We start from the raw sequence: 25,084 nt of genomic DNA, 5'->3' as shown, positions 1-25,084 counted from the left end.
AAAAATTAACCGGGCATGGTGGTGTGCACCTGTAATTCCAGCTACTTGAGAAGCTGAGGCAGGAGAATCACTTGAACCCAGCAGGTGGAGGTTGCAGTGAGCCGAGATTGCACCATTGCACTCCAGCCTGGGTGACAAGAGTGAAATTCTGTCTCAAAAAAAAAAAAAAAAAAATCTGCTCTGTAAAAAACACCATTAAGAAAATGAAATTGCAAGCCGCAATTTATAATGCATATATATTTAATAAATGACTAGCGTTCAGAATGTATAAAGAATGTTTACAACTCAGTAAAAAGACAAGCAACCCAAGAAAAATATGTGCAGCTTGAACAAAAACTTCAGGAAATAATATATGCTAATTATCAATAAACAAAAGAAAAGATGCTCAATGTTGTTAGGCAACAAGGTGATGCAAATTAAAAATACAATGAAATATCATGAAACCCACTAGAAGCATCCTAAAATAAGAAAGATGTATATGTGTGTATGGGTGTGTGCACTCACGTGTGTGTGTATTTTAGGAAAATCTATGATAAAGTGAATTTAAAATTCATGTAGAAGAGTGTCCAAAAGCAGACAAGAAATTTTATTTTATTTTTAATTAATGTAAAGCTTTTTATATAGGTAAACTTGTGTCATGGGGGTTTGTTGTACAGATTATTTCGTCACTCAGGTATTAAGCCTAGTATCCATTAGTTACTTTTCCTGATGCTCTCCCTCCTCCCACCCTCCACTTTCCCATAGGTCCCAGTACATGTTGTTCCCCTCCAAGCATCCACATGTTCTCATCATTTTGCTTCCACTTATAGATGGGAGCATGTGGTATTTGGTTTTCTCTTCCAGCATTAGTTTGCTAGGGATAATGGCCTCCTGCACCATCCGTGTTCTTGCAAAGGACATGATCTTGTTCTTTTTTATGGCTGCATAGTATTCCATAGTGTACGTGTACCACATTTTCTTTATCCAGTCTACCATTGGATGGGCATTTAGGTTGATTCCATGTCTTTGCTATGGTAAATAGTGCTGCAATGCCCATGTTACTTTTTGACTTTTTAATAATAGCCATTCTGACTGGTGTGAGATGGAATCTCTTTGTGGTTTTGGTTTGCATTTCTCTAATGATCAGTGATATTGAGCTTTTTTTCATATGATTGTTGGTCACATGTATGTCTTCTTTTGAAGTGTCTATGTATTTTTCCTACTTTTTAATGGGATTGTTTGTTTTTTTCTTGTAAATATGTTTAAGTTGTTTGTAGATGCTGGATATTTAGACCTTTATCAGATGAATCATTTGCAAAAATGTTCTCCCATTCTGTAGATGGTTCATTCTGTTGATAACTTTCTTTTGTATGCAGAAGCTCTTTAGTTTAATTAGATCCTATTTGTCAATTTTTACTTTTGTAGCAATGGTTTTTGGTGTCTTTGTCATAAAAATCCCTGCTTGTTCCTATGTCCCGAATGCTATTGCCAATATTGTCTTCAAGGGTTTTTGTAGTTTTGGGTGTTATATTTAAGTTTTAAATCCATCTTGAGTAACTTTTGTATATGGCATAAGGAAGGGGTCTAGTATCAGTCTTCTGCATATGGCTAGCCAGTTATCCTAGCACCATTTATTGAATAAAGAATCCTTTCCCCATTGCTTGTTTTTGTCAGGTTTGTCAAAAATCAGATAGTTGTAGGTTTGTGGCTGTAATTCTGGGTCCTCTATTTTGTTCCATTGGTCTATGTGTCTGTTTTTGTATCAGTACCATGCTCTTTTGGTTACTGTTGCCCTGTAGTATAGTTTGAAGTTGGGTAGAGTGATGCCTCTAGCTCTGTTATTTTTCTTTAGGATTGCCTTGGCTATTCAGGCTATTTTTTGGTTCCATATGAATTTTAAATTTTAAAGTTTAGTTTTCTCTAGTTCTAGGAAGAATGTCATTGGTACTTTATTAGGAATATCATTGAATCTTTAAATTGCTTTGGGCAGTTTGGACATTTTAACAACATTGATTCTTTCTATCCATGAGCGTGGAATGTTTTTCCACTAGTTTGTGTCATCTCTGATTTCTTTGGGCAGTGTTTTGTAGTACTTCTTGTAGAGATCTTTCACCTTCCTGCTTAGGTGCATTCCTAGGTATTTTATCCTTTTTTGTGGCAATTGTGAATGGGATTGCATTTCTGATTTAGCTCTCACCTTGACTATTGTTGGTGATTTTTGCACGTTGATTTTTCTATCCTGAGACTTTGCTGAAGTTGTTTATCAGCTTAAGGAGCTTTGGGCTGACACTATGGGACTTTTTAGATAAAGGATTACATCATCTGCAAAATGGGATAGTTTGACTTTCTCTCTTCCTATATGAGTGCACTTAATTACTTTCTCTTGCCTGATTCTCCAAGACAGACTTCCAATACTATGTTGCATACACGTGGTGAGAGAGGATATCCTTGTCTTGTGCCAGTTTTCAAGGGGATGCTTCCAGTTTTTGCTCATTCAATATGATGATGTCTGTAGTTTGTCATAGATGGCTCCTATTATTTTGAGGTATGTTCCTTCAATACCGAATTTATTGAGAGTTTTTAGCGTGAACGGATGTTGAATTTTATCGAAAGCCTTTTCTGCATCTATTGAGATAACCATTTGTTTTTTGTCTTCTGTTTATGTGATGAATGAATAACATTTATTGATTTGCATATGTTGAACCAACTTTGCATCACGTGGGTGAAGCCTACTTTATCATGGTGGATAAGCTTTTTGATCTGCTACTGGATTTGGTTTGTCAGTATTTTGCTGAGGAGTTTTGCATCAGCATTTAGTGGGATATATGTTTGAAGCTTTTTGGTTGTTGTCTCGGCCAGGTTTTGGTATCAGAATGATGCTGGCCTCATAAAACGAGTTAGGAAGGAGTCTTTCCTCCTCAAATTTTTGGAATAGTTTCAGCAGGAATGGCACCAGCTCGTCTTTATACATCTGGTAGAATTTGGCTGTGAATCTGTCTGGTCCTAGCTTTTTGTTGTTGTTGTTGATAGGCTATTCATTACTGATTCATTTTCTGAGTTCATTATTGGTCTGTGCAGGAATTTAATTTCTTCCTGGTTCAGTCTTGGGAGAATGTATGTGTCCAGGAATGTAACCATTTCTTCTAGATCTTCTAGTTTATAGGCATATAGTCGTCTAGTTTATGGGTTCATAATATTCTCTGATAGTTATTTATATTTCTGTGAGATCAGTGGTAATATCCTCCTTTTCCTTTCTTATTGTGTTTATTCTAATCTTCTCTCTTTTCTTTCAATAAAGATTAACAATCTTTATTAATCTAAACATGTTTACAAGACTAATAAATATTGGTCTAGATAGAAGTCTACTTTATTAATGAAAAAAATAGCTTCTGGATTTATTGATCTTTTGCATGGTTATTCCTGTCTCAATCTCCTTCAGTTCACCTCTGATTTTGGTTACTTCTTGTCTACTGCTAGCTTTGGAATTGGTTGCTCTTAGTTCTCTAGTTCTTTTAGTTGTGATGTTAAGTTGTTATATTGACATCTTTCTAACTTTTTGATGTAGCCATTTAGTGCTATAAATTTCTCTCTTAAAAAAACTGCCTTAGCTGTGTCCCAGAGATTCTGGTACATTGTATTGTTGTTCTCATTAGGTTTGAAGAACCTTTTAATTTCTGCCTTAATTTCATTATTTACCCCCAAACTCTTTCAGGAGCAGTTATTCAGTTTCAAGATAATTGTATAGTTTTGAGTTAATTTCTTATTCTTGATTTCTAATTTGATTGTGCTGTGGTATGAGAGAGTGTTTGTTACGATTTGAATTCTTTCGCTTTGTCTGAGGAGTGTTTTATGTCTGATTATTTGATCAATATTAGAGTATGTGTCACATGACAATGAGAAGAATGTGTATTCTGTTATTTTGGGGTGGAGAATTTTGTAGATATCTATCAGATTCACTTGATCTTGTGCTGAGTTCAGGTCCTGAATATCTTTGTTAATTTTCTGTCTCGACGATCTGTCTAATATTGTCAGTGGGGTGTTAAAGTCCCCCACTATTATGTGTGGGAATCTAAGTCTCTTCGAAGTTCTCTAAGAATTTGCTTTATGAATCTAGGTATTCCTATGTTGAGTGCATATATATTTGGGATAGTTAGATCTTCTTGTTGAATTGAACTCTTTACCATTATATAATGCTCTTCTTTGTCTTTCGTGATCTTTGTTGGTTTAAAATATGTTTTGTCTGAAATTAGGATTGCAATCTCTGCTTTTGTTGTTTTCCATTTGCTTGGTAGATTTTTTTCCATCCCTTTATTTTGAGCTTATGTGTGTCATTGCATGTGAAATGGGTCTCTGGAAGACTGCATCATACCAATCAATGGGTCTTGGCTCTTTCTCTAGCTTGCCACTGTGTCTTTTAATTGGGGCATTTATCCCATTTACATTCAAGGTTAGTATTGATATGTGCAGATTTGACCCTGTCGTCATGATGCTAGCTGGTTATTATGCAGAATTGCTTATATAGTTGTTTTATAGTGTCCCTGGTCTGTGTACTTCAGTGTGTCTTTGTAGTGTCTGGTAACAATCTTTCCTTTCTACATTTAGTGATTCCTTCAGGAGCTCTTGTAAGGCAGGTCTGGTGGTAATGAATTTCCTCAGCGTTTACTTTTCTGAAAAGGATCTTATTTTTCCTTCACTTATGAAGCTTAGCTTGGCCACATATAAAATTATAGGCTGGAATTCCTTTTCTTTAAGAATGTTGAATACTGGTCCCCCAAACTCTTCTCACTTGTAGGGTTTCTGCTGAGAGGTTCACTGTTAGTCTGATGGGCTCCCTTTTGTAGGTGACCTGACTTTTCTCTCTAGCTGCCTCTAATATTTTTTCTTTCATTTTGACCTTGGAGAATCTGATGATTATGTGTCTTCTGGATAATCTTGTGAAGTATCTTACTGGGGTTCTCTGCATTTTGTGAATTTGAATGTTGGCCACTCTAGCTAGGTTGGGAAAGTTCTCATGGATGATATCCCAAAATATGTTTTCAAAGTTTGTTCCATTTTTCCCCGTCTCTTTCAGGGACTCAGTCTCTTTACAAAATCTCATATTTCTCAGAGGTTTTGTTTGTTCTTTTTCATTTTTTCCTATAATCTTGTATGTCTTACTTCAGAAAGCCAGTCTTCAATCTCTGAGAGTCTTTCCTCTGCTTCATCTGTTTTGCTATTAATACTTGTGATTGCATTATGAAATTTCTGTAGTGAGTTTTTCAGCTCTGTCAGGTTGGTTATGTTCTCTTCTATTCTCTGTCAGGCTGGTTATTTTGTCGGTCAGCTCCTGCATTGTTTTATCATGATTTTTAGCTTCCTTAGATTGAGTTTCAGTGTACTGCCGTAGCTCAGTGATCTTTGTTCCTATCCATATTCTGAATTCTATTTCTGCCATTTCAGGCATCTCAGCCTGGTTCAGAACCCTTGCTGGAGAACTGGTGCAGTCATTTGGAGGAAAGATGGAACTTTGGCTTTTTGAGTTACCAGTGTTCTTGTGCTGATTCTTTCTCATCTTTGTGGGCTTATCTTCCTTTATTCTTTGAGGTTGCTGACTTTTGGATTTTTTTTTTTTCTTTTATGCTATTTGATGGTCTTGAGGTTTTGATTGTGGTGTAAGGTGAATTGGGCCAACTGGCCTCATTTCCAGAGGACTTTAGGGGGCCAACACTCAGTTCCCAACTCCTGGACTATGTGCGCTAACACTGGGGGACTTGTATTGGGCCCTTACTTTGTTCTCTGGCTCCTCAGGCTTAGGGATTCACTATGAAGGGGAGGCTCCCAAAATGCTAGTCACTACATTTTGATGAGTGGTGTCAGCGACAGTGTTTCATACTGTGGTGACAGCAGGATCCATCCTCATTCACATGTGCCAGGAGCAGTGGTAGCAGCAGCTGTAGCAGAGTGCTACCAGGTGCCAGGGTGCCTGCCTCCCTGCAGGCCTACACCACAGTGGAGAAAGCAACACTCAGGGGAGTGGTGTGGGGCCCTTTTGGCAACTGTGTACCCAGTCATGTTGGCCGTGGTGTTGGCTCAGGGGTGGGGTGCTGGCGGTTGCAGGTCTGAGTGCCTTCTCTGTGCCCTACAAGCAGAAGTGGTTGCTTAGGGTGAGGGAAGATCTGTTCTCTGCATAGTGTTAGCGCAAGGGCAGGACCTTGGTAGGGGCAGGGCTGGCTGGCTCTGTGTCCACCAAGACTTCATCTGCAATGGCAATTGCCTGGGGAATGGGGGCAGACTGGTGAGGCAAGACAAGCAAAACCTACCTGTGCCCACACACACCAGCCAAGTGATGTGGAGAGTTTCCGTGGACCCAAGTGAAGCTGCAGTATGGGGAGGGAATATGTGGGCTGGCACATGGCCGTAGGGGCCAACCCACTAGAACTCTTTGCCAGTCTGGCATGATCCACCAGCTCAGAAACTATGGTGTGGGTCTCCATGGGGCCCAAGGCTGCCCTGCAAGATGTGGCCAGGTTGGAACCCCAGGAGAGTCCAACAGACCAAGGGGTGTTCAGGTCAAACTCGCCCTATCTGATGGTCAAAACACCCTGCAAACATCAGTACCCACAGTTTCCCTAGGGCTAAAGCCCCCTAGAGGAGCAAGCAGAGCCTAGGGGAATGGATGTCCCTGGCCTGGCTCCACTGCAGAGGCTCCCGCACCAAACACTCTGGGCTCTGCATCAGCTGGTTTGCTGCCTCACCACCTCTGTAAATATTGCTCCCCGCCAATCTGAGTGTCTGTGGTGACTGAAGGGCCTCCTCCTTCCGGGATTCCAGAGGCCCCTGGGGTGAGCAGGTTGCTCTTTGCCAGCTCAACTCATCCATTCTCCCGGAGCCACTGGGGGCCAGAAACGAGTCCGGTGCATGGAAACCTGGTGCAGGGTTCCCAGCTTTCCTCCCCTTCAGCCCAGCTTCGGTGACTTCCCTCCACCCACTCTTGGTGCCTTCCCTTTGAAAATCTGTTGGGAGCACGCCAGTCCTGTTTGTCCCCCAGTGGGAGCTGTTCCACCTGGCTGTGTCTAGTTGGCCATCTTTCCCTCCCCCCAAGAGATTTTTTAAAAAGAAGAGTTAGAAGAAACTGCCTTACAGGTATTAAACTTACCACAAAATGGTATGGCATTGGTATAAGGACAGAAAGATAGAAGAGTAGAATAGCTGAGATATTCCAGAAACACATTTAAGTATATATGTATGAAAACTTAATAATGTGAAAAAGAAAATGCGAATAGGGTAGGAAAATATTTTAAATAAATATGTATTTATTAATTAAAATTTGAACTATTTATTAAAAGGATAATTTAAATAAATGCCTCTAGTAAATTGGCTCTATCCAATTGATAAAAGGTTTAAATTCCCTCCTCCATATCATATCATATTTTTAGAAATTCCAAATGGATTAAATACATAAATATAAATAATAATTATTATCTGGCAAAATCAAGGGTAAGATTTGTGTAACCCTATATTAAGGAGAACTTTTTTTTTAGCAAAACAGAAAGCTGAAGAATATGGTGAAGATTGATATATTTGACCATATGGAGTTTAATTTTTCCCCAAGGAAGAAAGAATATGCTAAAATCAAAGGAAAAACATGAAAAATGCACATAAATAAACAAATAAATCAGTCAGGTATTTAATTTTTCTATTGTAAAAACATTGTTTGAAAATTTACTAAACACATACACATATACATACCCCAGTAGAAAGTTACATAAATATATGAGTCTATTTAAATAAATATTTGAAAAGATAATCTCATTACTTGCAAGGAAAATATAGAAAAAAATAAAAACAAGATGACGTTTTCACCTAAAAAATAAAAAGAACTAAAACATCTAGTCCTGCACATATGTAAGGAGATGAGCACTCTCAAATTTTGTGTGAATTATTACAACCTTTCTGGAAAAAAATCTGACAATTTTTAGCAAATTAAATAAAAAACATAATAGGTATGAAAAGGATATATTAAGAGAGACATTAATGAAGAACACAGCATATAAAAGTAAAAGCAACAGTATATAAGAATGTTTGTTGCAACATTGTGGTATAGAAAATAAATCAGGAAAATTCTCAGTGTACGTTGGTGGGTTAAAAAGTTATGATAATTCTAGATCATAAGATGTTATTAAACTGCTAAAAGGAATGAGCTGTAATTTCTGACTTGGAGGAGAGCAATAGGCAAACCATGACCTATATAACTCTATGCCCACCATCCGTTTATTAGACTGTTAATAGTAACCCCTAAATCTCATTGAGGACCCGTCACTCCCATCTTAGTCCACATGCTTCATGTGGGCTTCCATCCTCAAGACAGGGTGGAGCACATGACCCAGGTGGCAACATACTGAGCTCAAGAGTACAGTCAGTGCAATCCAACTCCATAAAATCTAATAAAATTCTTTTTTTCTGACAATGCTAGGAGTACTGGGGCAACAAAGCAGAGGCAGTCTCTTTCCTACAGGACTTGGACATAAGTAAAAGGGTGTATGGCCTCCACTGGTAGAGGCATTGAGCCACTACCATGAAGCTCACCCACAAAGGACAGTAGAGCCATACTGAGATGGAATGAAACTGAATCCTGAACACATCATTCAAGTCAAACCTGGAGCTACATGTGCTCTTTCATGCCAAATGAGTTTGGGTTAGGTTTTTTTTTTCTCTCTCTCTCTCTTTTTTTTTTTTTTTTTTAAGCCCTTATTGGCCTGGTGTGGTGGCTCACACCTGTAATCACAGCACTTTGGGAGGCTGAGGTGGGCCAATCACCTGAGGTCAGACATTCAAGACCAACCTGGCCAACATGGTGAAACCCCATCTCTACAAAAAATACAAAAATTAGCCGGGCGTAGTGGCGGGCACCTGTAATGCCAGCTACTTAGGAGGCTGAGGCAGGAGAATTGCTTGAACCCAGGAGGTCGAGGTTGCAGGAAGCCAAGATTGTACCACTGCACTCCAGTGTGGGCAACAGAGCAAGACTCCAAAAAAAATAAAAAAAATAAAAATGAAAAACCCTTATGGATACATTACATATTTTGGTAATGTGAATGTGGAAAAAGATAAAGAATAACGTGATGACAGATTGTTTATACTGATTCCGAAAGGAATAGAAATGAAGTTAGTTGAGAGAAGATTATTAAATTATTACTAATCATCTTATTAGTATAATATTACCACATTAATATTATATGTTATTACTAATATACTTTTGAATTTCACTTATTGTTAGCATGTATAACATTCAAAACTGAAAACAAAAATCTTATAAAAGCCCATTGCTCTAATTAATGCTATCAACCAGTCTACATTTCTGCTTTTAAGGAACAGAATGTGAGATCCAAATATATCTGTGAAAATTCAAGCGTGAATTTTCTTTCTTTGTCTGTTTTCACTTCAAATAAGAAAACATATTGTAGTTAAACCAAAGTTTGTCTTTGATAGCAAGATTGTAATTAGAATATTCTAGTAATTGCTTTTGCTAATTCTTCTCTTGCATAGTGGTTACTAAATACACACAAAATACCCAAAGCCAATAGAGCACAGCCTGGGTGAGGACGTTTTGGGTTCCAAGAGAATGGAGCAAGGGAAAAGTCATGGTAGAGGTTTAAATTGAAGAAGTGGGCAGGAGTAAGATGACTGAAGACTCTTGAGTGTGTGCTAGGGAGACTGCACTTCATTCTGCACTTGATGAGGACCCAAAATGTTTTGCAGTAGAAGAACATGATAAGACAATGCCAATAGCTGTGGGACAATGAACTTCAGCAAGACAAGACTAAATGCCCTGCTGCGCGGACCTAAAAATCCACTCTCCCGGTGCACTCTACTCTGCTTTAATTCCTAAATGATATAAGTGAAATTTTAAAGCACTTCCACATGTTAACATTCTATTTCTGCTGTGACTAAATTATTTTATGCTTTTATGTCCAAAAATATGTTGTTTTTCTACGAAAATGCTGTACATCATTGAAAGGATTTATGCCTTCCTAAATGGAATTACGTGACCAAAAACGTTATTGTTAGTACTTCCTGTCCCACACTTCTGTGTTCTGTCCTCTCTTTTCTCAGTTCATAAGTTCAAATGTTATTAAGAAACAAAATCCTGAGACCTCCATAAATAAATTACAGATCCTTTACATATTTATTTATCAATCATATACAGGTAATATTGTCTCTATCCTTCAGAGTCCCAGCTACCAATCGAGACATTGATTTTTGATAAAACTATTTGATAAACATCCTAGTATAACCCAAGTTTATTTAAGGTCTATGGTAGAAGTTTCTCTAGCAAAATCAAGATCTGGATTTCTTATCTTTCTAGACACAAAACATTACATTTCCCAGCCCTATTATGGTCAGATTGGGCCATGTGACCTGTTGTTGCCAGTGAACTAAAGTAAGTGGGAAAGGCATGTATCCCTTCTGGGAAGAAGCATAGTAGAACAGATGCGTGATACCCAAGCTGTTTTCTCCTCTGCCATAGTAACAAAGAAGGCTATGATCCAGAGGGTGAGGCTGTAAGATGAGGCAGCTTCTGTGAGCCTGGATCCTGAGGGACTGTATGAGAAACAGAGCTCTCCTCTCTGCTTCTTCCCCCCAATAAAAGTACATTGCATAAATACTCATAAGCAAGAAATGAAAATTTGGTATGCTAAGTTGATTAGTCCATTTTCATGCTGCTGATAAAGACATACCTGAGACTGGCTAATTTACAAAAGAAAGAGGTTTAATGAACTCACAGTTCCAAATGGCTGGGGAGGCCTCACAATCACGGTGGAAGCCAAGGAGGAGCAAGTCACATCTTACTTACGTGGATGGCAGCAGGCAAAGAGAAGAGGGAATCTCCTGTTTTTAAAACCATCAGATTTCATGAAGCTTATTCACTACCATAAGAATACATGAGAAAGACCCATCCCCATGATTCTATTTCCTCCCACTGGGTCCCTCCCACGACACATGGGAATTGTGGGAGTTATAATTCAAAACGAGATTTGGGTGGGGACACAGCCAAACCATATCATAAGTCATTGAATACTGCAGCATTCCTGGTTTATCCTGCCTAACAAAGTTTCAAAGACCCCTCTGAGCATCTGATGGCTACTATGTACCCTGTCCCCAACAAGCTGCATGGTCAAACAACATTATATATAAAGGATGTGAATATGCTTTTCCATGTATCACCCACCACAGATGGATATTGAATATTAAAGAATATTGGTTCCTTCGTTACATATACAATGATACAAGCTGAGTATCCCCAATCTGAAAATCAAAACTGTGAAATGCTAAAGAGTCTGAAACTTTTTGAGCACCAACACGATGCCACAAGTGGAAAATTACACACCTGACCTCATGCAATGGGTCGCAGTTGAAATGCAGCCAAAATTTGGTTTTATGCACAAAATTATTAAAAGTATTATATAAAATTACCTTCAGGGTATGTGTATATGTGTATTATGAAACACAAGTGAATTTTGTGTTTAGACTTGGATACCATCCCTGAGTTTTCCCGTTATGTGTATGCAGATATTCCACAATCCAAAAAAAAAAAAAAAAAACAAAATCCAAAATACTTTTTGTCCCAAGCGTTTTACTATTGGTTTATGTGGTGACTATTTATAATGTATCTAATTTTGAAAGTTGATGAGTTGAGGTAGGAAAATCAGTTGAATAATTCCTGAATTCTTCCAAGACAAAAAAACTCAGTCAGCCTTGCCGTACACCAGCCCCGATTAGAACTAAAATAATACCTTACCAGCCAGGGGGCTGATGGAAACAGTCAGGCATTTGCTAAATGGGCTGGTGGTGTAGGATAGAAGATAAAGACTGCTAGAGTTGTCTGTTTACTTGGTGGTTGAAGTTGTGAACTGAAAACAAGTACCTTTTAACAGTTTTTGTCTGCTTATTTCAAAGAAAGTGAGTAAATTCCTGATTCTTAGGAAAAAGCAATGAATACTCTCAAGAGTCACATAGGAAGATCTTCTTGACATCGAAAGACTTTCTAAGAAACTGTCTGTGAGAGAAATAAGAAAGTATCGAAATCCTTCAGAGAGATTAAACATTGAAGGGTGAAAGTGTTTTTTTAGGGTGTTTTCAATTTGCCAACCAAACCCCAAATGTTTAAATCATCATTTTTGAAGTGTTCACTAAATATGTTTTGTTAGAGTGTTTTCAATTTGCCAACCAAATCCCAAATATTTAAATCATCATTTTGGAAGTGTTCACTAAATAAATCAATCAATCACATTTTTTTCCCCAGTGCCACTGTATGTACTGAAGCAAGCTCTGGGCTGGTATGGGAAAGTAACATCTGGTTTTCATGCCTAGCCTCATTTTGTTTCCCCATTGTATAGGCCACCCTACACCTTCCTCTCCAGCTTTGCACTCTCCAGTTGCCCTCCTCTGCTTTGACTTCTTCTTAGGGCTCCTATTCCTGATTTTACCATCTGGCAGGGCACATGCTCAGCCTTGGCTGATCAGGGCAAGTCACAGCTTGATGACTTCTAACATCTTCCTGTCACCTATCAAAATACGTCTAACATATAGATTAATTTTTAGGTGTTTTTCTTAGGCTGCTTATGTATATCAAGGCTGATAACTTGATCTAAGTAGATTGCAGTTTTTAAAATCAGGAACACAGGATATTGGAGGTCATTGAACAATGCAAGGGTTAGAGATTTAGAGATACTGACCCCCACACAATTGAAGATCCATGTATAATTTCTGACTCCCTCCGAATGTAACTGATAGTTTACTGTTGACTGAAAGCCTTACTGATAATGTAGTCAGTTAACATATATTTTGTTGGTTTTTTTTAACTTTTATTTTAAGTTCAGGGGTACATGTGCAGGTTTGTTACATAAGTAAACTTGTGTCATGGGGGTTTCTTGTACAGATTATTTCATCGCCCAAGTATTAAGCCTAGTACCCATTGGTTATTCTTCTGGATCCTCTCCTTCCTCCCATCCTCCACCCTCTAATAGGCCCCAGTGTGTGTCGTTCCCCTCTATATGTCCACATGTTCTCATCATTTAGCTCCCACTTGTAAGTGAAAACATGCAGTATTTGGTTTTCTGTTCCTGCGTTTGTTTGCTAAGGATACTGGCTTCCAGCTCCATCCATGTTCCTGCAAAGGACATGATCTTGTTCTTTTTTATGGTGGGATAATATTCCATGGTGTCTATGTACCACATTTTCTTTATCCAGTCTACTATTGATGGGCATTCAGGTTGATTCCATGTCTTTGTTAGTGTGAATAGCGTTGCAGTGAACATATGTGTGCATGTGTCTTTATAATAGACTAATTTATATTCCTTTGGGTATATACCCAGTAATAGGATTGCTAGGTTGAATGGTATTTCTGTCGTTAGGTCTTTGAGGAATCACTACATTGTCTATGTTGTATGTATTATATATTGTATTTTTACAATAAAGTACACTAGAGAAAAGAAAATGTTATTAACAAAATCATAAGGGGAAGAACATACGTACTGTTTTTGAAGTGGAAGTGAATCATCGTAAAGGTTTTTAACCTCATCAACTTTACATTGAGTAGCCTGAGGAAGAGTAGGAAGAGAAAGGGTTGGTCTTGCTTTCTCAGGGGTGGCAGAAGCAAAAAGAAATCCACGTGTTCAAATCCACATATTCAAAGGATCAACTGTATGTGCATTTGTGCAATGTGCATTGTCCCAAGATGATCAGTACTGCAGATACACTTCACCTTTCCTGCCAGACAAGAAAGTGATAATCCAGGGGTAGAAATGTATCTTGAAGAATGGAGAGATGAAATGAAAGCAGTTAGTTTATAGATGACACCCCTCACAGGAGATAACGAAGGTGTTTTTTGGAAGACCTTCTATGTGGAAATGGAAACTCTTCTGAAGTCTATCAGGGCAGAAGTAGAGCAACACATGGAAGGCATGCATAGAGGTAGAAAATTTTGGATCTATACAGGAATAAAATTTTTGTTAAGATTAGCCAGATTGGAAATATTTCTAAACTGAAATGTAAAGGAAATTTTTAAAAATTGCATAAAACCATAAAGCAGAGACCAGAGCAAGATGGCCAAATAGGTACAGCTCCAGTCTCCAGCTCCCAGCATGAGCGACACAGAAGATGGGTGATTTCTGCATTTTCAACTGAGGTACCGGGTTCCTCTCACTAGGAAGTGCCAGACAATCGGTGCTGGTCAGCTGCTGCAGCCCGATCAGCGAGAGCTGAAGCAGGGCGAGGCATTGCCTCACCTGGGAAGTGCAAGGGGGAAGGGAATCCCTTTTCCTAGCCAGGCAAACTGAGACAAACAACACCTGGAAAATCGGGTAACTCCCACCCTAATACTGCGCTTTACCAAGGGTCTTAGCAAATGGCACACCAGGAGATTATATCCCACACCTGGCCCAGAGGGTCCCATGCCCATGGAGCCTCCCTCATTGCTAGCACAGCAGTCTGCAATCTAAGTGCAAGGCAGCAGCGAGGCTGGGGGAGGGGTGCCCACCATTGCTGTGGCTTAAGTAGGTGAACAAAGCCTAAAGGAAGCTCGAACTGGGTGGAGCCCACAGCAGCTCAAGGAGACCTGCCTGTCTCTGTAGACTCCACCTCTGGGGACAGCACATAGCTAAACAAAAAGCAGCAGAAACCTCTGCAGATGCAAATGACTCTGTCTGACAGCTTTGAAGAGAGCAGTGGATCTCCCAACACCAAGGTTGAGATCTGAGAATGGACAGACTGCCTGCTCAAGTGGGTCCCTGACCCCTGAGTAGCCTAACTGGGAGACTTCCCCCACTAGGTGCAGACTGACACCCCACACCTCACATGGCAGGGTACACCCCTGAGACGAAGCTTCCAGAGCAAGAATCAGACAGCAACACTCACTGTTCAGCAGTATTCTATCTTTTGCAGACTCCGCTGCTGATACCCAGGCAAACAGGGCCTGGAGTGGACCTCAGGCAATCTCCAACAGACCTACAGCTGAGGGTCCTGACTGTTAGAAGGAAAACCAACAAACGGAAAGTACACCCACACCAAAACCCCATCAGAACATCACCATCACCAAGACCAAAGGCAGATAAAACCACAAAGATGGGGAAAAATCAGGGCAGAAAAGCAGGAAATTCAAAAAATAAGAGCGCATCTCCCCATCCAAAGGAATGCAGCTCATCGCCAGCAATGGATCAAAGCTGGATGGAGAATGACTTTGACGAGTTGAGAGAAGAAGGCTTCAGTCCATCAAACTTCTCAGAGCTAAAGGAGGAATTAGGTACCCAGTTCAAAGAAATTAAAAATCTTGAAAAAAGAATGGAAGAATGGATAACTAGAATAATCAATGCAGAGAAGGCCATAAACGAACGGACAGAGATAAAAACCATGACAAGAGAAATACGTGACAAATGCACAAGCTTCAGTAACCGACTTGATCAACTGGAAGAAAGAGTATCAGCGATTGAAGATCAAATGAATGAAATGAAATGAGAAGAGAAGTCTAAAGAAAAAAGAGGAAAAAGAAATGAACAAAGCCTTCAAGAAGTATGGGATTATGTGAAAAGACCAAATCTATGTCTGATTGGAGTGCCTGAAAGTGAGGGGGAAAATGGAACCAAGTTGGAAAACACTCTTCAGGATATCATCCAGGAGAACTTCCCCAACCTAGTAAGGCAGGCCAACATTCAAATTCAGGAAATACAGAGAATGCCACAAAGACACTCCTTCAGAAGAGCAATTCTAAGACACAAAATTGCCAGATTCACCAAAGTTGAAAGGAAGGAAACAATGTTAAGGGCAGCCAGAGAGAAAGGTCGGGTTACCCACAAAGGAAAGCCCATCAGTCTAATAGCAGATCTCTTGGCAGAAACTCTACAAGCCAGAAGAGAGTGGGGGCCAATATTCAACATTCTTAAAGAAAAGGATTTTCAACCCAGAATTTCATATCCAGCCAAACTAAGTTTCATAAGTGAAGGAGAAATAAAATCCTTTACAGACAAGCAAATGCTTAGAGATTTTGTCATCACCAGGCCTGCCCTACAAGAGACCCTGAAGGAAGCACTAAACATGGAAAGGAAAAACCGGTACCAGCCATTGCAAAAACATTCCAAAATGTAAACACCATCAATGCTAGGAGGAAACTGCATCAACTAACGAGCAAAACAACCAGCTAATATCACAATGATGGGATCAAGTTCACACAAAATAATATTAACCTTAAATGTAAATGGACTAAATGGTCCAATTAAAAGACATGGACTGGCAGATTGGATAAAGAGTCAAGACCCATCAGTCTGCTGTCTTCAGGAGACCCATCTCACATGCAGAGATACACATAGGCTCAAAATAAAGGGATGGAGGAAGATCTACAAAGCAAATGGAGAACAAAAAAAAAGCAGGGGTTGCAATCCTAGTCTCTGATAAAACAGACTTTAAACCATCAAAGATCAAAAGAGACAAAGAAGGCCATTACATAATGGTAAAGGGATCAATTCAACAGGAAGAGCTAACTATCCTAAATATATATGCACCCAATACAGGAGCACCCAGATTCATAAAGCAAGTCCTTAGAGACTTACAAAGAGACTTAGACTCCCATATAATAATAATGGGAGACTTCAACACCCCACTGTCAACAGACAGATCAATGAGACAGAAAGCTAACAAGGATATCCAGGAACTGAACTCAACTCTGCACCAAGCAGACCTAATAGACATCTACAGAACTCTCCACCCCAAATCAACAGAATATACATTCTTTTCAGCACCACATCACACTTATTCCAAAATTGACCACATAATTGTAAGTAAAGCACTCTTCAGCAAATGTACAAGAACAGAAATTATAACAAACTGTCTCTCAGACCACAGTGCAATCAAACTAGAACTCAGGACTAAGAAACTCAATCAAAACTGCTCAACTACATGGAAACTGAACAACCTGCTCCTGAATGACTACTGGGTACATAGCGAAATGAAGGCAGAAATAAAGATGTTCTTTGAAACCAATGAGAACAAAGATACAACATACCAGAATCTCTGGGACACATTTAAAGCAGTGTGTAGAGGGAAATTTATAGCACTAAATGCCCACAAGAGAAAGCTGAAAAGATCTAAAATGGACATTCTAACATCACAATTAAAAGAACTAGAGAAGCAAGAGCAACCACATTCAAAAGTTAGCAGAAGGCAAGAAATAACTAAGATCAGAGCAGAACTGAAGGAGATAGAGACACAACAAAACCCTTCAAAAAATCAATGAATCCAGGAGCTGGTTTTTTGAAAATATCAACAAAATTGATAGACCGCTAGCAAGACTAATAAAGAAGAAAAGATTGAAGAATCAAGTAGACACAATAAAAAATGATAAAGGGGATATCACCATCGACCCCACAGAAATACAAACTACCATCAGAGAATACTACAAACAATTCTACACAAATAAACTAGAACATCTATAAGAAATGGATAATTTCCTGGACACTTACACTCTCCCAAGACTAAATCAGGAAGAATTTGAATCCCTGAATAGACCAATAGCAGGCTCTGAAATTGAGGCAATAATTAATAACCTACCAACCAAAAAAAGTCCAGGACCAGACGGATTCACAGCTGAATTCTACCAGAAGTACAAGGAGGAGCTGGTACAATTCCTTCTGAAACTATTCCAATCAATAGAAAAAGAGGGAATCCTTCCTAACTCATTTTACGAGGCCAACATCATCCTGATACCAAAGCCTGGCAGAGACACAACAAAAAAAGAGAATTTTAGACCAATATCCCTGATGAACATTGATGCAAAAATCCTCAATAAAATCCTGGCAAACTGAATCCAGCAGCACATCAAAAAGCTTATCCACCATGATCAAGTGGGCTTCATCCCTGGGATGCAAGGCTGATTCAACATACGCAAATCAATAAATGTAATCCAGCATATAAACAGAACCAAAGACAAAAACCACATGATTATCTCAATAGATGCAGAAAAGGCCTTTGACAGAATTCAACAGTCCTTCATACTAAAAACTCTCAATAAATTCGGTATTGATGGAACGTACCTCAAAATAATAAGACCTATCTATGACAAACCCACAGCCAATATCATACTGAATGGGCAAAAACTGGAAGCATTCCCTTTGAGAACTGGCACAAGACAGGGATGCCCTCTCTCACCACTCCTATTCAACATAGTGTTGGAAGTTCTGGCTAGGGCAATCAGGCAAGAGAAAGACATAAAGCATATTCAGTTAGGAAATGAAGAAGTCAAATTGTCCCTGTTTGCAGATGACATGCTTGTATATTTAGAAAACCCCATCGTCTCAGCCCAAAATCTCCTTAAGCTGATAAGCAACTTCAGCAAAGTCTCAGGATACAAAATCAGTGTGCAAAAATTTCAAGCATTCTTAGACACCAGTAACAGACAAACAGAGAGCCAAATCATGAATGAACTTCCATTCACAATTCCTTCAAAGAGAATAAAATACCTAGGAATCCAACTTACAAGGGATGTAAAGGACCTCTTCAAGGAGAACTACAACCCACTGCTCAGTGAAATAATAGAGGACACAAACAAATGGAAGAACATACCATGCTCATGGATAGGAAGAATCAATATTGTGAAAATGGCCATACTGCCCAAGGTAATTTATAGATTCAATGCCATCCCCATTAAGCTACCAATGACTTTCTTCACAAAATTGGAAAAAACTGCTTTACAGTTCATATGGAACCAAAAAAGATCCTGTATTGCCAAGAAAATCCTAAGCCAAAAGAACAAAGCTGGAGGGATCACGCTACCTGACTTCAAACTATACTACAAGGTTACAGTAACCAAAGCAGCATGGTACTGGTATCAAAACAGAGATATAGACCAATGGAACAGAACAGAGTCCTCAGAAATAATACCACACATCTACAGCCATCTGATCTTTGACAAACCTGACAAAAACAAGAAATGGGGAAAGGATTCCCTATTTAATAAATGGTGCTGGGAAAATTGGCTAGTCATAAGTAGAAAGCTGAAACTGGATCCTTTCCTTGCTTCTTATATGAAAATTAATTCAAGATGGATTAGAGACTTAAATGTTAGACCTAAAACCATAAAATCCCTAGAAGAAAACCTAAGTAATGCCATTCAGGACATAGGCATGGGCAAGGACTTCATGTCTAAAACAACAAAAGCCAAAATTGACAAATGGGATCTAATTAAACTAAAGAGTTTCTGCACAGCAAAAGAAACTACCATCAGAGTGAACAGGCAACCTACAGAATGGGAGAAAATTTTTGCAATCTACTCATCTGACAAAGGGCTAATATCCAGAACCTACAAAGGACTCAAACAAATTTACAAGAAAAAAACAAACAACCCCATCAAAAAGTAGGCAGAGGATATGAACAGACATTTCTCAAAAGAAGACATTCATACAACCAACAGACACATGAAAAAATGCTCATCATCACTGGCCATCAGAGAAATGCAAATCAAAACCACAATGAGATACCATCTCACACCAGTTAGAATGACAATCATTAAAAAGTCAGGAAACAACAGGTGCTGGAGAGGATGTGGAGAAATAGGAACACTTTTACACTGTTGGTGGGATTGTAAACTAGCTCAAGCACTGTGGAAAACAGTATGGCGATTCCTGAATGATCTAGAACTAGAAATACCACATGACCCAGCCATCCCATTACTGGGTATATACCCAAAGGTTTATAAATCATGCTGTTATAAAGACACATGTACACGTATGTTTATTGTGGCACTATTCACAATAGCAAAGACTTGGAATCAACCCAAATGTCCATCAGTGACAGATTGGATTAAGAAAATGTGTAACATATATACCATGGAATACTATGCATCATAAAAAAGGATGAGTTTGTGTCCTTTGTGGGGACATAGATGCAACTGGAAACCATCATTCTCAGCAAACTTTCGCAAGAACAGAAATCCAAACACCGCATGTTCTCAATCATAGGTAGGAATTGAACAATGAGATCATTTGGACTTGGGAACGGGAACATCACACACTGGGGCCTATTATGGGGAGGGTGGTAGGGGGAGGGATGGCATTGGGAGTTATACCTGATGTAAATGACGATTCGATGGGTGCTGATGAGTTGATGGGTGCAGCACACCAACATAGCACAAGTATACATATGTAACAAACCTGCACATTGTGCACATGTACCCTAGAACTTAAAGTATAATAATAATTAAAAAAAAAAAAAAAAGAAGAAGAAAAGAAAATTCCTGGCACAGTAGCCAGCAAAAAAAAAAAAAAAAAAAAAAAAAGTGTAGTTTTGGGGAGCAATTAAAATATTTATTAATAGTTAAACAAACAAACAAAAAAAAAACATAAAGCAGGGCAGTCAAGAGAAGAAAATTCAAAGAAGGAGGAAAAACTAAAGCCTGCATTTATTGAACAAGCAGTTTGGCACAAGTGATTAAGAGTTCTATTTACACTAACTCAAACAAAACCCTCCAAATTTCAAATAGTAGAAACTATTATTTTCATTGTCATTTTAGAGATAAAGAAATGAAGTCAGAGAAGTTAAGAAAAACAACCATGGTCGTCCAGCAATTATTGGAGTTGGGATTTTGAAGCAAGGGAATCTGGCTCAAGTCTGTTTGCATCCACATCATTACTGAGAGAGAAGGAAATGGTTTGAAATTCCTAGAAAGTGAAATAAAGGAAAAGATGGGTAGGACAAGATAATGACCAGTTCACAAATAAAATATCAATTTCCACAAATAAACCTAAACAGAGGCTCATCACTATCTTGCAAAGTGAAAAGGAATGAGAACATGTCCCCGAAAGGATATTTATTCTTGTTCAAAAGAAACAGGTTGAAATGAAAAGGAAAAGGAATATAAGTAAAATATTATTTTTACTTAGATCAGCAAGGTAGAGAGGAAGCACACGGAGTTGAGGATAAAACGGAAGAAGTAAATGAGTAAAATAATTGAGGGGGTATTCCTACAAGCCAGCCAGCCAGAGAAAAGATTTTAATGGTGCACATTACAGATGCAACATATTAAAAGAATGATGAGGTGAACATCTAGACATCAGCTGGTGGCCTTGCTCTTCTAAAAGGCAGGGGGTCCTAGGCTGGCCACAGTGACTCACACTGGCAATCCCAGCACTTTGGGAGGCCGATGCAGGCGGATCACCTAGGTCAGGAGTTTGAGACCAGCCTGGCCAACATGGTGAAACCCCCTCTCTACTAAAAATACAAAAATTAGCTGGGCATGGTGACACATGCTTGTAATTCCATTTACTCAGGAGGCTGAGGCAGAAGAATCGTTTGAACCTGGAAGGCAGAGGTTGCAGTAAGCCAAGATCACACTACTCTACTCCAACCTGGGAGACAGAGTGAGACTCCATCTCAAAAAAATTAAATAATAGGCAGTGGATCCTCTACATTCTTGATTTGCTGAGGGCAAATTGCCTAGAAAGTACAGGAAATAATAAGACTTGGGTCTACTCAGGCCTTAATTCTGGCAAAGAAAAACTTATAGGGAATATGGAAGTGGAAGGATGCTTGCAAGAAAGTGGCAATATGGTAATGGAATTTGTAATATCAAAGGACACTAATATTGGGTATAATGTCAACCATGTTCATTGGGCTTTATTTAGGAAACACAATTGCAGAATTGAAATCATGCTTCCTTGCTAATAATTAAAGCAAATTATTTTTTTTTACCACCTCCTTCATAAGGCTACAGACTTAGAATACTTTAAATATACTTTCCATCTCCCTGCCTTTTGTGTTATTGTTGTCATGCATTTGAATGCAGTGTATATTTTAATCACCAGAAATATTATGATACTGCTTTGTATGGTCAGTTTCATTTATATTTACCCATATGTTTTCTCTCTCTTTCTTCCCACTGATGGTTTTGTTTTTATCTAGCCTAATTTTCCTTCTGCCTAGACAACTCCTTTTATTTTTTATTTTTTGTTTAGTCAGCCTATTGATGAAAAAATAACTCTGAAGTCACTGTGCATAGAAATCAAGATTAGTGGTTCTTTTCTTTCAGTGCTTAAATATGTCAGTTAAATAAGTCATATTCACTTTAAATATGTCTGGCTTATTATCAGTTCTTAGAGGATGCCAGTATTATTGTGGTTTCTTTCAATGGTAAGTGTCCTTCTTCTCTGTCACTTTTAAGATTTTCTCTGGGTCTGATTTTCAGCCAGTTTGGCTATGATGTGCCTATGTATGATTTTCTTAACATTTTTCCTACATGGGGTTCTCTAAACTTCTTAAGTCTGTGATCTGAGATCTTTCATCAATTATAAAGAATTCTTTACTCTTATATGTTCAGAAATTGCTTCTGCTTCAGCCTATGTCTTTTTTCTTTTGTGAATCAATTATAAAAATATTAGAATTTTGTGTATACCTCACATGATTCTTATACTTATGTCCATTTATCTTCTACTTATTTTTTCCCTCCATATACTTTACTGGGCATTTTCTATTAATCTATTATCCAGTTTACTAATCCAGTCTTCCAATCTATTATTACATTCTTTCAGTAAATTTTTAACTTTAAATGTTGTATTTTTAAATTCTAGAATGTGCATGTGATACATTTTATAGATTTCAATTCTGTTAAATTTTTTATATTTTCATATGTCTTCTCTGTATTTTCTTCTGTTTTTTTTTTGGAACATAGTAATCATAATTATTTTAAAGTTCTTGGCTGCTAACTTCAAGTTCTGAATCATCTTTGGGTCTTCCATTGTCTTATTTTTTTTTTAACTGGTTACTAACCAAATGGTCATGTCTCATCTTGTGTCAAGTAATTTTTATTTTATTTTAAATATTGAGTGCAAATGAATTATAGAACTTCCAGATGATATTATCCTCCCTAGATGCTATTCAATATTTCCTCTGATAGGCAGATAGGGTAGCTGTATGATCCACATAATCCAATCAGACTGAGCTAACTCAGGGTCCTGTTACACTTTTGGTGAAACTCAGTCTTTCTTCCTATAGTTCATCACTCAGTTTACTAAGACTTCTCCAGGGCTTCTGTTGATAAGCTGGTGGCCTTTGACCCCTTGGCAAATCACCTGTAGGTGCTGCAGTTGAGGCATCCTCCCACAAAGGTCACTGCTTTGTGAGCCTGCAGGTGACTTCACTCTGCTTTTCAGAAGGTTTAGACCAAGCCTGAATATTCAACCTCTATTCCAGGCCCAGAAATAGCAAATATTCACAGTAAAAATCAAATCTACTGATCCTCAGACAAAAATTGAATGGTCTTCCCTCCATGGAATTTTAGTTCTTCTAGACACTATTACTTCCACAGCTCTCTAAAGGATGCATGAATTTGAATTTTTTTCAATTTATGAATTGAATTTGGAGAAATTCTAAATCCCAAATGATGGTATGACCAAGCCTGTATTTCGAAGCACTAATAGGTGTGACTCTGGAGAGCTGACATTGTAATGGAGACAAGACAAACAAACCCAGTGTGCCTGGCTGGGCTATCTTTGGTTCCAAAGAGGAAGCCGTGCGAATACACTCCAGGTTGACCCGTTCACACTGCAGCTCAGAATCCTGCACTGGCTCCCCCTTGTCTACTGAACAGTGTATAAATGCCTCATTCTTTTTTTCTTTCTTTCTTTTTTTTTTTTTGGCATGGGGGTCTCACTCCATTGCCCAGGCTGGAATGCAGTGACATGATCACAGTTCACTGCAGCCTCAACCTCCTGGGCTCAAATGATCCTCCTGCCTCAGCCTCCCAAGTAGCTGGGACAGTAGGCATGCACCACCACACCTGACTAATTTTTGTATTTTTTGTAGTGATGGGGTCTCAACATGTTGCCGAGGCTGGTCTCAAACCTGGTTTCAAGCAGTCCTCCTGCCTTGGCCCCTCAAAGTGCTGGGATTAAAGACATGAGCCACTGCACCTGGCCAATGCCTCAGTATTGCTTGGAAGATTCTAGACAGTATACCCCACACTCATTTCCCATTATTTCATCCCATGAATATGTACTTGAGGCAAGCTGGAAAATGTGAATCTTATTTGGGAAGTCAGTTAGCACACGTTTGTTGAACATTGTTACGGGCATTTTGTTGGGTGATGGAGCCAGAACAGACTTGCCCTTTGGAATTGAAAGGTGAAGACTGACATTAGTTACAAATACGATGAGTTCTACAAAGGACAGCACATTCTGGAAATATAACATAAGGAAACAATCTAGTATCGGTGTCGGGAAAGATTTCCATGAAGAAATAACTCAGAAGCTAAAACCTGCAAGTTAGAATAGAAATGAGTTAAGCTACAGGGAACAATGAGGAGAGCGCATTACAGGCAGAAAGAACTCCAAGTACGAAGGCTCTGAGGTATGGCATGTTTAAAGGCCTCTTCCAACAATTGTATGGCAGGAATAGAAAGAGGAAGAAGAGTGTTTCAAGGTGAGGATGGAATGTAAACTGGACCCTGTCAGCCCTGCTGCTCAGGTTTTAGCTTTTAAAAGAGAAGTTATAAAATGGCTTTATTTTATAGAAAATGAAAGTCAAAAATTAGGGCATGATAAGTACTGCATCGCTAAAACATAATGCTCACTGCTGGTTAGGGACTGAAATCATGAGAGGCAAGTATGGGACCAGGCACAGTGACTCACGCCTGTAATCCCAGCACTGTGGGAAGCTGAGGTGGGCGGATCACTTGAGGTCAGGAGTTTGAGACCAACCTGGCCAACATGATGAAATTAACTCTCTACTAAAAATACAAAAATTACCTGGGTGTGGTGGCACACACCTGTAATCCCAGCTACTCAGGAGGCTGAGGAGGCAGAAGAATCACTTGAACCGGGGAGGCGGAGGTTGCAGTGAGCCAAGATTGTGCCACTGCACTCCAACCTGGGCGACAGAGCAAGACTGTCTAAAAAAAAAAGAAGAAGAAGAAGAAGAAGAAGAAGGAGAAGGAGAAGGAGAAGGAGAAGGAGAAGGAGAAGGAGAAGAAGAAGAAGAAGAAGAAAGAAAAAAGAGAATTAAGCAGGGTAGGATATGGAGAACCCAGTCAGGAGGCTATTGCCACAGTTCAGCTTGGGCCAGGATGCTGTTCCCTCTATTCTTCTGAAAA

Source organism: Piliocolobus tephrosceles, chromosome 4, assembly GCF_002776525.5.
Source record: "Piliocolobus tephrosceles isolate RC106 chromosome 4, ASM277652v3, whole genome shotgun sequence".
NCBI lineage: Eukaryota > Metazoa > Chordata > Mammalia > Primates > Cercopithecidae > Piliocolobus > Piliocolobus tephrosceles.
Note: the sequence above shows the minus strand (reverse complement) of the source record.